The 13788-nt window shown below is 40.7% G+C and overlaps 1 protein-coding gene across 5 annotated transcripts in view; it reads right to left on the bottom strand.

Annotated features, from left to right (window-relative positions):
* DNAJC5B (DnaJ heat shock protein family (Hsp40) member C5 beta) overlaps positions 1 to 13788 on the bottom strand; it is a 156574-nt gene that overhangs the window by 57180 nt on the left and 85606 nt on the right. For 2 of the 5 annotated variants that reach the window (XM_025041204.1, XM_025041203.1), the window contains exon 3: positions 1032 to 1151. The exons of the other annotated variants lie outside the window; for them this stretch is intronic. The gene's annotated coding sequence lies outside the window, so the exon portion shown is untranslated. The remainder of the gene's footprint in view (positions 1 to 1031; positions 1152 to 13788) is intronic. 5 annotated transcript variants of the gene reach the window in all.

Below are 13788 nucleotides of genomic sequence, written 5' to 3'. Positions count from 1 at the left end.
TTATTTATTCATACTCCCTCATCTATAAGCTATCCAATGGAGAAAAAATGTTGTCATGCAAAGTTATTAAGTAATTTAATTTTGATCATCCAGTACATGATACTTAATCTTCTGAACTTAAATTACTTTCTAGGTGCATTACAAGCCATTAATATCATAATTTCTTAAAGCACTAATCACTGTATAGTCACTACCAAACCACATACAGCTTACCTGTCCCTTGATAATAGGTATAATTGAAAGAAAGTTCAGCACTCGTATGATGATGGGTATCAGATTCAAAATAAACACATATTTTACACTTGAAACCTATTTGATTTTATTAACAAATGTCACCCCAATTTTAATAAAAATGGAGAGAAAAATAAACACATTTTAAAGGTTCTAATTCCAGGAGTCCTACAAATACTGTTCTAAAATTTTTATGTTGACATGAAATGTTCCTTTCAAACCAAAAGAAGCTTCGTCTATATTTATTATGTGAATTCTGAAAAATGGAGAAATTCAAACTATGCCTTTCTTGGAAGAGTCCCTCCATGGCTGAGAAAAGAAGTATTGACAGGGGAGATTAGATCATTAAACACTTTTGATGGCTGGAATTGGGGAAACCAACATGCTTTACCATTTTGTTATTCTGTAATTCCTCCATAGGAATCTATTTATTGAAGCAAAATCTCCTTATATTGTATCTTAACCCTTTTCCCATTTAGAAAAAAAAGTACAGCTTGCTGCCAGCATTAAAGCCAAACACGCATCTAAAATGCTAATTCTGTATTTTAAAGTAATAATTCTTCCTAGCATGATTATTTATTTGCTATTGAAAAGTTATTATCTCTTAATTGCTCTGATACTTATATAAACAGCAACCTGAAGACAGGCAACTCAGAAATGTTACACATAACTCACAGTACCTGTTCCTGTAACTCCGATTCTGTATTCTCAGTCAGGAACAACTTGCCATTTTTAACTTGTCTGGAAACAGATGTGCAAAGAAATAAAGGAAGGCAACAAGGAAAGGAGCTGTTCTATACCTGTTCCACTCTTTCAAAGCAAATGGCTGCTCCTTTCCATCATTCCCATGAGGAGTTAAGCAGGTCAATGGAGTCAAGTTACTTTTCATTTGTTACTCTATCAGCCAATTGGTTATCCCTCTGGAACATATAACAAAGAGAGAATAAAACATGCATGAACGTAAAGGTTACCACTGCAAGGCACCCAGTGATACCAAAATACATGCTACCTCTAATTTGCTCATCAGTCAACGGGTGCTTGGCTACCATGGAACTGCCTCCAGGTTTCCACCGGAACTTTCAATTAAGAAAATATGCTAATCTCTTGACATGCAAAGTGAATTCTTTTAATTTTTTTATTGAGGTATAATTGACAAAACATATTAGTTTCGGATGTACAACATAATGATTAATACCTGTATATATTGCTAAATGATCACCACAATAAATCTAGTTAATATCCATCACCACAGTTACAAAATTTTTTTTCTTGTGATGCAGACTTTTAAGATCTACTATCACAGCAACTTTCAAATATGCAATATACTAGTATTAACTGTAGTCAGCATGCTGTACTTCATTCACATCCTTATAACTTATTTACAACTGGAAGTTTGTACCTTTTGACCTCCTTCACCCATTTCTCCCACCCCTCAGCCTCCATCTCTGGCAATCACCAATCTGATCTCTGTATCTATGTTTGTTTTGTTTTGTTTTGTTTTGTTTTTTACTATTATTCTACATATAAAAAGGATGATATGGTTTTTGTCTTTCTCTGTCTGATATCACTTAGCATAATATCCTCAAGGCCCATTCATGTTGTCATAAATGGCAAGATTTCCTTCTTGCCATTTCCTTCTTTATGGCTGAATGATATTTCATCTATAAATATATCTCACACATTTTTCTTTATCTGTTCATCCATTGATAGACACTTAGGTTGTTCTCATATCTTGGCTATTATAAATAATGCTGCAATGAACATAAAGGTGAATATATTTTTTCAAATTAGTGTTTTTGTTTTTCTTTGGATAAATACCCAGAGGTAGAATTGCTGGATCATATGGTAGTTTTATTTTTAGTTTTTGGGTAACCTTCTTACTGTTTTCCATAGTGGCTGCATCAATTTGCATTCCCACCAACAATGCACGAAGGGTTCTATTTTCTGTACATCCTCACCAACACTTGTTATTTCTTATCTTCTCCATAACAATCATCCTCCTAGGTGTGAGGTGATATCTCATTGTGGTTTTGATTTGCATTTCCCTGATGATTAATGATGTTGAGCACCTTTTCATGTACCTTTTGGCCATCTGTGTATCTTCTTTGGAAAAAAAAATGTTTATTCAGGTTCTTTGCCCATGTTTTAATCAATTGTTGTTGTTTTGCTATTGACTTGTATGAGTTCTTTATATATTTTGAATATTAACACCTTATCATATATATGATTTGCAAATATTTTCTTGCCTTTTCATTTTGTTGATGGTTCCTTTTCCATGCAGAATCCTTTTAATTTCATGTAGTCCTAGTTCTTTATTTTTGCTTTAGTTGCCTTTGCTTTTGGTGTCAAATCCAAAATATCACAAAGTCCAATATCAAGAAACTTACTGCCTCTGTTTTCTTCTAGGAATTTTATGGTTTCAGGTCTTACATTCAAATCTTTAATCCATTTCGAGTTGATTTTTGTGTCTAGTCTAAGATAGGGGTCCAGTTTCATTTTTTCACATTGGCTGTCCAGTTTTCCCAGCATCATTTATTGAAGTGATTGTCCTTTCCTCATTGTATATTCTTGGTTCCTTTGTCATAAATTAATTGGCTACACAAATGAAGCTTTAATTCTGGGTTCTCTATTCTGTTTCATTGATCTGTGTGTCTGTTTTTAATGCTGTTTTGATTACTGTAGCTTTGTAATATAGTTTGAAACCAGGGAGTATGATACTTCCTGCTTTGTTGCTCTTTCTCAACATTGCTTTGGCTATTCAAGATCAAAGTGGGTTCTTTTAAATTTTACTTTTTTTTTTTTTTTAAGTCTAAGGCTAGTACTGATCAATTGCTTTAAAATTACTGGAATGGCAATGTAACAATTAATAAGGGGAAACTGTAATTGCTCATTACATAATTCAGCTAGTTTTATCTCTGAACATTTTACCCTAATCTTAGTCAAGAGAGACTGAGCCACAGTGGTGACCGAGGTGATTTTAAGAATTAAGGGATGTATTGTTAAAACAATGCTCAAACTCTCATATACAATAAAAGGTCAAGGTTACATGAGAGAATAGTTTCTGTGGTTTCCAGTAAGATCCTACAGACTGAAAAAGTCGTAAACCAAATGAGACAGGTGTTACTCTGAATCTGATACAATGAGGTATGACTCATGAGGCTGAAAGCAGAGTTTAAGTGTGCTGCTTAGCATGACTGGTAGCGAAGCCTAGGCTTTTTGTGTGAACATTTTAGAGCATTCTAGTCTCTAGATGGCATTGGGGTTTTTTTGAATATAAAGGAATAAAAGGCTATTTCTCATAGATGCTGATTTTCGCCAGAGGTCAGGAAGAGCCCATGCAGAGAAATAGGGGAAAGGGGAAACTAAAGACATTTAGGACTAAATACTCAAGTTCCAGCATCACTTCAGCTTAAAGACAATGTCCTTTGATGAAATGAAAATAGTTGCTATAGTAATATGGTGAGATTATGGGTGACTTTTTAAAAAAATTACAATTTATGTTTAAAATTCAGTTTAATAAATATATTCAGTAAATTTTATTATTTTTGCACAATAACCACTCTCTTTAAATTATGCCTTTTTATTTTTTAAATATTGAACCAACCATGAGTTTTTCAATTTTTGAAGTATTGCAGAACTCTTAGGTGAAGTGGAACTGTAGTAATGTTTCAAAAAGAAAACAATTTCTTATTCATCTAGTCATTCAACAATTAGTCACCTACTAGATCCAGGTACTGGGCTAAATGCTAGAAATATATTGGTAAACAAAACCAAACACAGACTCGGTTTTGTGGGTCACAGAGTTATAGCCTACCAAGAGAGACAGATATTAATCAAATGATTGATTATGCAAATAAGTATAAAAGTGAGATTTTGAAGAGATGCTACAAGACCATGTAAATCAGTGGAATAGAGGGAGATCAGAGAAAGCTTCCCTGAACAAAATAATCAATCAGAAATCTGGAAAGAACTGGACGAAGGGGTTGCTGGTAAAAGAATTATTCTAGGCAGGTAAAAGAGCATGTTCAATGGCCCTTTTTGCTTAAATTAGGGAGAAAAAGAGATATGCTGACATGTGCTCTTCTACAGAGTACATAGGATGTCAACACATGCCTATACATATATGGCTTCTAAATATACATGTCCTCTAAAGTATATAGCCAGAGATTAATGGGACCAAATTCCACTAAAAAGGTGAGGCTTTCTAGAAGTAAGCTTCAATGGTGTTTGTAAAAGGAAATAACTCATGATAAGCACATAAATTATTCCTTGATGCAAAATGCACTAAATGTATTATGAAATCATTTCCAGTTAAATCATTTATGTGTGAAAAGGATAACTTAGAAGATATTCTAAGATTAAAACAAACTGGTTTTTCTATGAGGTAGAAAATTGGAGAATGATGTGCATGTCTGTGTGTGGGGCGGCGGGTGGTGGTGGTTACATGCTAATTTTCCCTGGGTATTACATTTATGGAGTCTTCATTATTCCTTTAGGTACTCCTAGAAACCTCTTATGTACCTCCCTCAATCACTGCAGAGGGTCAGGGTTATTGTAAGAAATAACTGGTACATCAGCACAGAATCTGCAGCAGGTACTAGATAAATTTGAATATTCAACCAAAATAATCTAAAAATCGTAAACATTAGGGTACATATTCTTTAATTGAAACTTCATATCTCAGCAAGTACAAATACCACCCATTATGAACATGTGATGGGCAAGGACACATGCCCCAACAAATAAACCCTAACCAGCCCAACACAATGAACAGATGTTATTATTACTATCGCTGTTATTGTTTTTATTACCCCTCTGCATTGTTTATATTATTATTATTACAATATATGGAATTTAGGCCATCACTTTGTAAATTTCAAAGGGAAGAGTCCTCTGGGCAAGCTTCATTCTATTAAGTGAATTTAGAAAGGAAAAGGACTTGTGATTGCTTTGATTGTAAAATGAAAGCTTGTTGGCTACCACTTCAGCAGCATCTCAGGAGCAACTACAGAACAATTCTCCCAATTCTTTTGTAAAATCAAGTGTTTATATTTCAGAAGAGCAAATTGGTTAATTCCTATTACGTTTCATAATTTCCTGAAGTTAAAAAATGTCCCTTTTAATGAAAGTTACAAAGGGGATGGAATTTTAATGTGCTTAAACCTAGAACTATGAAGAAAGCAAAGAATTATAGAAAGCTAAGGGGGAAGCACTAGATGGGAAGAACTCTTTTTAGAGTCACTTGGAAAGATTTTAACAATTCTGATGCCTGGCCCCACCTAGATTATCTCAAAGCAAAGGGGTTATCCCAAAGCAAAATTTTGCAGAATGGGCCAGGCTCAGGCATTTTTAGGGTTCTGGATGGTTCTAAAAAGCTTCCCAGGTTGAGAGCCACTGTTGACCACATCCCTTGTTCACTAGATCTGAGAAGCAGAGAGCTCTTCAGCTAGTTAACATGGAAAACGCCTGCCAAGCAAGCAGTTCTCTGGAGGAATTTTCCATTGCCTGGGTTTCCTAAGAAAACATTTACTGAAGATAATGACATCCATGTGATTAAATACAAAGTAAAATTTGGCTTCACATAGTTTAACTCAAGAAGGAATATCCAAAAACAACATGCCTATTTCTTAGACTCTAGGCAAGTCACTGTAAGCTTGTGTCTTCTCTGTAAAACAGTAATAAAATAGGAACTCTTTTTTATCTGTCAGACCTTGTGTCAGATGTCTAGTACAATGTGCGAAGAATGATACTAGGAACTTTTATAAACACAGATCTAAGGAGTGTTCTCTAGGGTTGGGGTTTGAGCAGTTGTAAAGTAATTACTCTCTGTGCACAGAGAGTTGGAACAGTGTACTAGAAGTGCTTTAAGAATTGAAGGTGCAATTCAGTTCATCAGTAATGGTATACAGTGAATGGTAATTCACCAGTGAATGGTGATTGCTCTCCTATAATCATATAGTGCAAGGCACTATAGTGGGGGTTGTGAGGGATTCTGAGATGGCGATGATGGTGATGATAATAACTAACATGTTAACTAGATTATCTCACTGTAATTAAATGAATTGCCCAAGCTCACCAGCCAGTAAGTAGTGAACCCAGGCTTTGAAACCAGGCTGGCTGATTCAATAACCCAGGCTCTCACTAGAGAGCTTTGCTTCAGTCGACAGGGTAATTCCAGGGAACTGTTGCATGCTATATTCCCTTGCTTATCAATCTGCACCTGAGCCAGATGGTGTACATGTTAAAGCTCAGGGGAAAAAATGAAGTAATGGCTTTTAGGAAGGAACTACCAGTAAAGGACTATGTTCATTAATGAGGTCCAACATGTAGTTTAGTGTCAAGGACAATGTTTACTTGATTAAGTAAAGCTCTGATTCTGAGACCTGTGTTACTGAAAAAAATATTGACTGAGTCTTGTCTCCTGCTAGGAAACATATGTATTTCACAGGTGTGAAATTTAAATACCCTGTTTCTTACTCATAGTATTCAATGCTGTAATAAACCAAGGAGGCTTCAGGTCCAACAGATATGTTTACTTGACAAACTGTCTACAAACAGAACCTCATCCTTGATCTTGCCAACAGTTGTTCCCTTTACATATTAGCCCAAGATATCTGTTAATTACCTCAAAAAGATAGAAGACAAAAACAAAGACAAAACTTTTGCTCAAGGCTAAAGTCCTTTTCGATAGGGTTTCCAATACAGACAGTGACTGTTCTATAAAACAACAGAGTGCACAGAAACCAAAATAGTTTTCATTTCTATTTGTTTGGCTTTTAAGTGGCAGTAGGACTGAACTAAAAAAATATATCTTTATCTTAACTCTAAGTCCCCTTTCAAATGAAGCTTTACCCAGCCCAGGTAACATATTTGAAAGAAAAAGAAATGCTAAGGGTTCCCTCTAGAGATTAATAACTGTATTTACATCACCCTTGGTAATTTCCTAAGTGTTTTCATGTGTCATATATATTGTTTGATCCTCAGTGCCCATTCTGAGAAAGAGAAAACTAGCTAAGTGTGGTCATATGACTTCCCCAAAGCATGAACACTGGATAATGAAGGGCAAAAAGCTGGAACTGGAGTCCAATTTAAGTGCTCTGCTTCCAAAATCTGTTCTTTTACGTCCTTGTTAAATAACAAGGCTGAATTGAGCAGTAGAATTGTAAACAACAAAGAGAATCCTTTCTTATTAGTTAGTATACTGGCTAGACAGCCACCGCAGTGGTCACAGGCCTAGGAAACAGGGCAGTCCACTGTCTGACTTCTGGGCCCACCACCCAAGCAAATCATGGCCCTGCACTAATTTCTAGTGTCCCCAGTGGATCTTCTCAGAGGTACATTTCAGCTTGTCAAGAAAATGACAATGACCTGTGCCCTCTATTATAGATATGCATTCTCCCTCATTTTGTCAGTTTTCACTTGCAGATGAATAGCTGGGGCCTGGTAAGTTGCAATCAACCCATTAGCAGAGCTTTTGTTCCATAAGGCCTTCTTCTATTTTGTGTAGTAAGTGATGCTTTGCCATTGTCTACATGCTGTCACTAAGAACAATCTCACTCTCTGCTGAGTGCCATTGGAAGGTGCCCAGAACTGAATGGCTAAAGCTGAGCTGCCACTCCCAGGGGGTGAAGGTAGACAGGCCCCTTTCTGGATGAGTCATGTAATCAGGTGCAGATTCTTCTACAACTGCACACGCATATCCATGGATTCCAGACGTGGAAGATTAGATGGCTCTGATGCTGGTGGTGATGCTTCTTGATGCCCACCTAGGCGGGCACGTGTCCACAGGCCTCAGAGCTCCAAAGCCAAGTCCCCTCCCCCACCCCACCCCTCCCCATCTCCCACCCCGGACGTCAGCCCAGCCTTCCCTTCCCCGGGCTCTCACCACCACTCTCAAGGCATTCCCAACTGCTCTACTCCTGCTCCTTCCAGACTCTTCAATGAGCCGTACACAGTTCTCCATATTGCTCCAGAAACCATGAACATTCTGCCAGACTGTCCTCACTATCAGAGGGTGTTGGTGGGAGCTGGTCCAAGACCACAGATACAAGGGCCACGCCTTACTTCCAGATACCCAGTAGAACAATCTCATGGAACCAGTTCAAAATGACTGCACCTGGAAGTAATGAGCTGGGCCCCTACACAAGCTAGCCTTTACCTGGGTCACAATCCACACCTTTCCATAGTGCTGTCCAGAACCAGAAAGTCTTGGGGTGCGGGGGCAGGGTGAGTGACAAGTGCTTCTCCACCGAGGAAGCTGCAGCCCTGCCTAGCACTCTTCTGTGGGTCTCCCAGCCCCAGGCCTCAGGGCCTGGATAACCAGCACATGGTCCCAAAAGCCTTTTCTGCAACTTTCTTAGAGGCGAGAACAAAATACATAGTCAAATGAACAAATATTCAATTCAGCATTTGTTCTCAAATTTAAAAATATGTATATTGGTTCCCAAGATTTCAGTCCTAAAGCAAGGTAGACTGGCTATTCAGTATGACTGTATTGCCCTCTAGTGTTCATAAAGAAATGAACTATAAACAGGAGTTTCAACTTCAAAATACTCCTCACCCCAAATCACCCTCAACTTTCAGTATCCCTGACGCCTCTCTCTCTCAGCCACCTGAGATTCCGAGTATTGCCAAGAAAAACACTCCTGGAAACATTAGGGTGGGGCAAGCCATGCCTAGAGGGGCCCCCGCCCTTTCATTGCATTCTTCTGAAGCTGAAGTTTTGCAACAGCATGAGTAGCTAGTCAGTTGGGGGATTTAAATTATAACCTTACAAAAATCTGTTTTGAAGTTTCTGTCTGAAAGGAGAACCGTTGGGGCAGTCATTGAACTTCTGAGGTCTCAGACCCATGCACTCATTGGTTAGGCAGAACAGAAGCCCCGAGAGGTCTTGGCAGCAAATTCACAACTGTGAATAAACGCCCTACAGTCGCTGGTGGGGAGGCAAAGGCCAAGAGACATTTCCTTTCTCTGGGTACATCGCAGAGGTCTCAAAATGATAGGTCTTGGTCAGGTTTTCCTTGGCCAGCAGGGTAGGGTAAGTGTTTTATTTAAAGGTAGACACATGTCCCAGTCTGAAATGGTTCCCCTGGCATCACACTCAGCAACTTTGACCCATGAGGCAGCTGAGTTTACAACCTCTGGTTACCACCTAGAAGAGGAGGCAACATGTCTACACTTAAAAGCATAACCCACAATACAAGGCAGCTAACCAGAAGGACCAGATGATGGTACAGAAAAACATGCTGGAGGAGGTAGGCTGGAATGGAAGGTTCTCCTGGGAGCCAGAGTGCAGGGAACAGGGACCTTCCCTTTGCGGTTCACACTGAGGAACTTCCACTTGCCTCGTGCCAAACTTGATGGCAGCCTGACAAGTGTATCAGTTTCCTGGCGCTGCTGTAACAAGGTAGCACACACTGGGGGACCTAAAAAAACCCAGAAGTGTATTCTCTCACAGTTCTGGAGGTTGGAGTCTGAAATCAAGGCACCGGCAGGGTTGGCTGCTTCTGGCAGCTCAGAGGGACAGTGTGCTTCCCAGCTTCGCCTTAGCTTTTGGTGTTGCTGGCAATCCTTGGTGTACCTCAGCGTCCGCCTCTATCACCAGAGCGTTCTCTTCTGTGTCTGTGTCTTCATATGGTGTCCTCTGCTTTCCGTGTGTCTGTCTCTGTGTCTGTGTCTCCTCTTCTTACAAAGACACCAGTCATATTGGATTAAGGGCCCACCCTACTCCAGTACAACCTCACTTTAACTTAGGTCTTAATTACATCTGCAAAGACCCCACTTCCAAACAAGGTCATATTCACAGGTACCGGCAGTTAGGACACACCTTTTTTTAGTGACACAGTTAGACCTACGACAACATGACTGGAAAGTGGGCAGATTTGGAGGCTATATTTAGGCCTGTTCAGTGGTATGCTGGGAAATGTTTAACAACCAGATTTCCAAGGGAATAAAAGCCCTAGTTTATAGTGTTTTCAGATTTTCATGGTATAACTATTTCCTCCCAGGTCTATTTCAAGCTACTATCATGACACTTAGCTTGCAAAATTCCAGAAAATTTAACAGTGTATAGCCATCATTCACTGGTACTAATGAGCTCCAACATTCCATCGGGCTTATTATATTAAAAAATGTCAATGGCTAAAAGGAGTTATCCATTATAATTTTTTATATATTTAAATATTGAGGCCGAGAGGCCCCGACAACTTTTGATTATCTATATGTAATATAGATAATCTATTATTTGTTTACAGTTCGTATCAACTTTTAAACTTGAGCATGCCTCCAGACCATTCTGTTTCTCAGTCTTCCTCATCATAAAGCAGCAGAGCATCACTCTCCTCTCAGCCCTTCCAGACGCTGCCCTCCGCCCCACCTTTAAAGTCTCTACTATCCACAGGTTTCTTGTCTTCTTTATGGCCATCCCCAGGTCTGACAACTAACCCATATTCTCTGGGCCCTAGCACTCAGCTCTCTCTCTCTCTACCTCGAGTCTTGTCACTAACCTGGGCCCTTCAGCTCCCATGTGCTCCTCCCAGCCAGCACCCTCTCCCTCATAGCTCCTTGCCCTATTTGGATACCTGGATGCCTTCCGGCTCTTAAACTTTTAACTCCAGCCTTGTACTCTGCCCACCATTGCCTACCTGGCCAGCCAACTCTCATGTATATGTATGTGATACTTACATGTCACTAACACTTCCCAGCTCCCAAAATCCATCAGCCATGTTCCCTTCTTCAAACTTTTCCCTGTTCAGCTTAGACTCCGGTATCATTATTTTAACTATTCCTTTGTCAGTACCCCTAATTCCTTCCACCACCCCAGCCGACATTCAGTTGTATATCCACTGGTGAGACAAGTCCCATGGTCTCCAGTCCCAGCTACAACCCTGCCTTGCACCCTTCTGTGTGTCCCAGGGAGACCCTAGTCCTTTTACCATTCTCCACCACTCTCCTCCAGTTTTGTGCCTCACGCGCAGCAAAAGACATTATGTCATACATCACAGAGGAAAATACAGAGTATTGTTTGCAATGCATTTTTACATAGGTTCATTTGACCTACACAACGACTGGCACAGGCAGGCAGAGAAAATGTTATTATTCCCGTTTTACAAATCAAAACACTGAGGCTCAGAGAAGTTTTATGTCAACATCAGACAGAGTCTGGGTAGGAACACAGACCTCTCAATTCCAAGAATCTCAGGTCAAGCAGTGAAGCGCATGATTTGTCCAAGGGCACCAGCGAGTCCCTGGCAGCCAGGAGAGCACCTGTGTCTCTGGGTACCTTCCAGATTCTTTATCCACCTCTAGAGTGTGCTGCCTTCTCAACAATGGCTCTACTGCTCTCAAAGCATCTTAAGTTTATTCACCCTTTATATTTAAAAATTTTAAAGTAGAATGATCTTAAAAGCAATAAGCAGTTTTATTTTCCCTTCTTTTGAAAGTTACCACCAATGATTGTTTCCTTGTGTAAATGTTTATCTGATAAACTTTATCTGATATCTGACTGAAAAAAACCTGCTCGCCCCCAGCTCCTGTCACCTGGTTCACAGGCTCTGGAGACAACACCAGAGAGGAGATGGAGGGAGCCAGACCAGGGGTCTGACCTAGAAACATTATCCCACAGAGCTCGAATGTGTGCCTGTCGGCCTACAAAGATGCCATGGAGAGTCTACTGGGTAGACCACACGGACTTACAGACGAGCTGATTCTCTGTAAACACATGATACAAGCCAAAGCCACTTCCGTTGGCAATGGGGGCCATAGTGAGTCACTGACTGTAATCCCAGACTGATAGGAATCTCAGCTCTTTCCTAGACCTTTTGATGAAGCATGCAGAGCAAAGGGAATCTGCTTCTACTAGTAAAAAAAGACCTCCTATCTCAGTTTCTCTACCAATACTTTGCTTCGTTTGTGCTGCACCGGCATCATCATACATTACTGCACATGGGCAGGCATATGACAGAGGTGCTGACCTCCCTTGTCATCTAGTGCAATCTGCCCCTCAAACACTGCCTTGGAGGTGTACTGCTCTTGGGCCTGCCTCTGCTGGGCTGGACCGAAGGCTGCCCCATGCCCAGCGCATCAGAACCAATACCTGTGGGGTACGCTAGACGCACTGGGCCGGGAGACAGAGGACTTGGCTTCTAACCGTGAACTCGGATAAGGCCTATGCTCTCCTGAGTCTTGGATTCCTTCTCTTTAAGAAAGGTTTGCTGTGGCCAAAGCTAACTCTGCAGCACTGGAAGGACTGCTTCTGTCGTCATGACAAGGAGACTGCAGGAGAGCACCCCAGGAAGTGCTGCGGGGAGAGGAGCAGAGGAGTCTCCTTTAAACAAAAGTGGTCCAGGGGTTTGCAGTAAGTTTGCCATTGGACGTTTCCTGAAAGCGCTAGTGGAGACAGAAAGTGAGGAGCAGAGACATGTCAGGCATGAAGAACAAACCAGAGCAGGGAAAGCCCAGGCCTGTTCCGTGGGTGAATCAGCAGACGGCACATACCTGCAGAGTTATTGATTCATGCATGTTTGAAGCTGGATTTGTGGGAAGATTTGGGGGAGGGGTAGAACAGGATTGGACTAGCCCATGGGGACATTTAAGGCAATGTAGGGTGCTCTTGGTGGCTCTGAAGACGGCTGAGAGGGATGTCTCACAGTCCCCGCCCTCAGCAGCCCATGGTGACTCTGTCCTCTTCTCCCTCCCACGACAAAGTGAGGCGGTGGGAAGAACACAGTGTTATTGTGAACATTAAATGATACTATCCACACACCGCACAAGAATAAAGTAGATCTGCATAACCTGATATAAAAGAACAGATACTACTAATGTTCTGTGGATTACCCCCAAGGCAAGGCGGGTAATCCACAGAGCCCTCCAAGGAGCTACAAGCTGCACTCAACTCTGACAAGCTCAGACATGTGAAGACAGAGATGAGCCCCCTCCCCACTGCTGCCCTTGAGCTTTGACCAGCAGCTGATACCATCAGACCTGTCTCATGCCAAGGGTGGGGAGCTTCAGGAACTATGGGGAAGGCAGCACCGATGCTGGGAGGCAATTACCATACAGGTTAACAGTACCAGACGGAGTCATTTAGACCCAGATTAGAATCCTGGCTCTGCCATTTACTAGCTGTGCCGCCTTAGGCAAGTTACTTCAACTGTCTGAACTCAGTTTCCTCATCTCTAAAATAAATAATCTATTGAGCAAATGGGAAGAAGAATACTTTCCACGTGAGTCTTTGTAGCAGTTAAATGAGAATTACTACGCCTACTGGCGACATAGTAGTTATGATTAATTTTATGTGCCAAATTGACTGGCAAATTTTCGTTCAAAAATTATTCTGGATGTGTCCGTGAGGGTGTTTTTTGATGAGATTAACATTCGAATCAGTAGACCAAGTAAAGGAGATTGCCCTCTCTAAGTGGGTGGGCCCCACTCAGCCAATTGAGGGTCTGAATAAAACAAAAACGTTGACCTTCCTACAAGTACAGCCATGTGCCACTTAACAAGAGAGATATATTCTAGGAAGTGCATTGTTAGGTGATTTCCTTGTTGGGTGAACAT

Source organism: Pteropus alecto, unplaced genomic scaffold (genome assembly GCF_000325575.1).
Source record: "Pteropus alecto unplaced genomic scaffold, ASM32557v1 scaffold87, whole genome shotgun sequence".
Classification (NCBI taxonomy): domain Eukaryota; kingdom Metazoa; phylum Chordata; class Mammalia; order Chiroptera; family Pteropodidae; genus Pteropus; species Pteropus alecto.
Note: the sequence above shows the minus strand (reverse complement) of the source record. Positions and strands in the feature narration are given on the sequence as shown.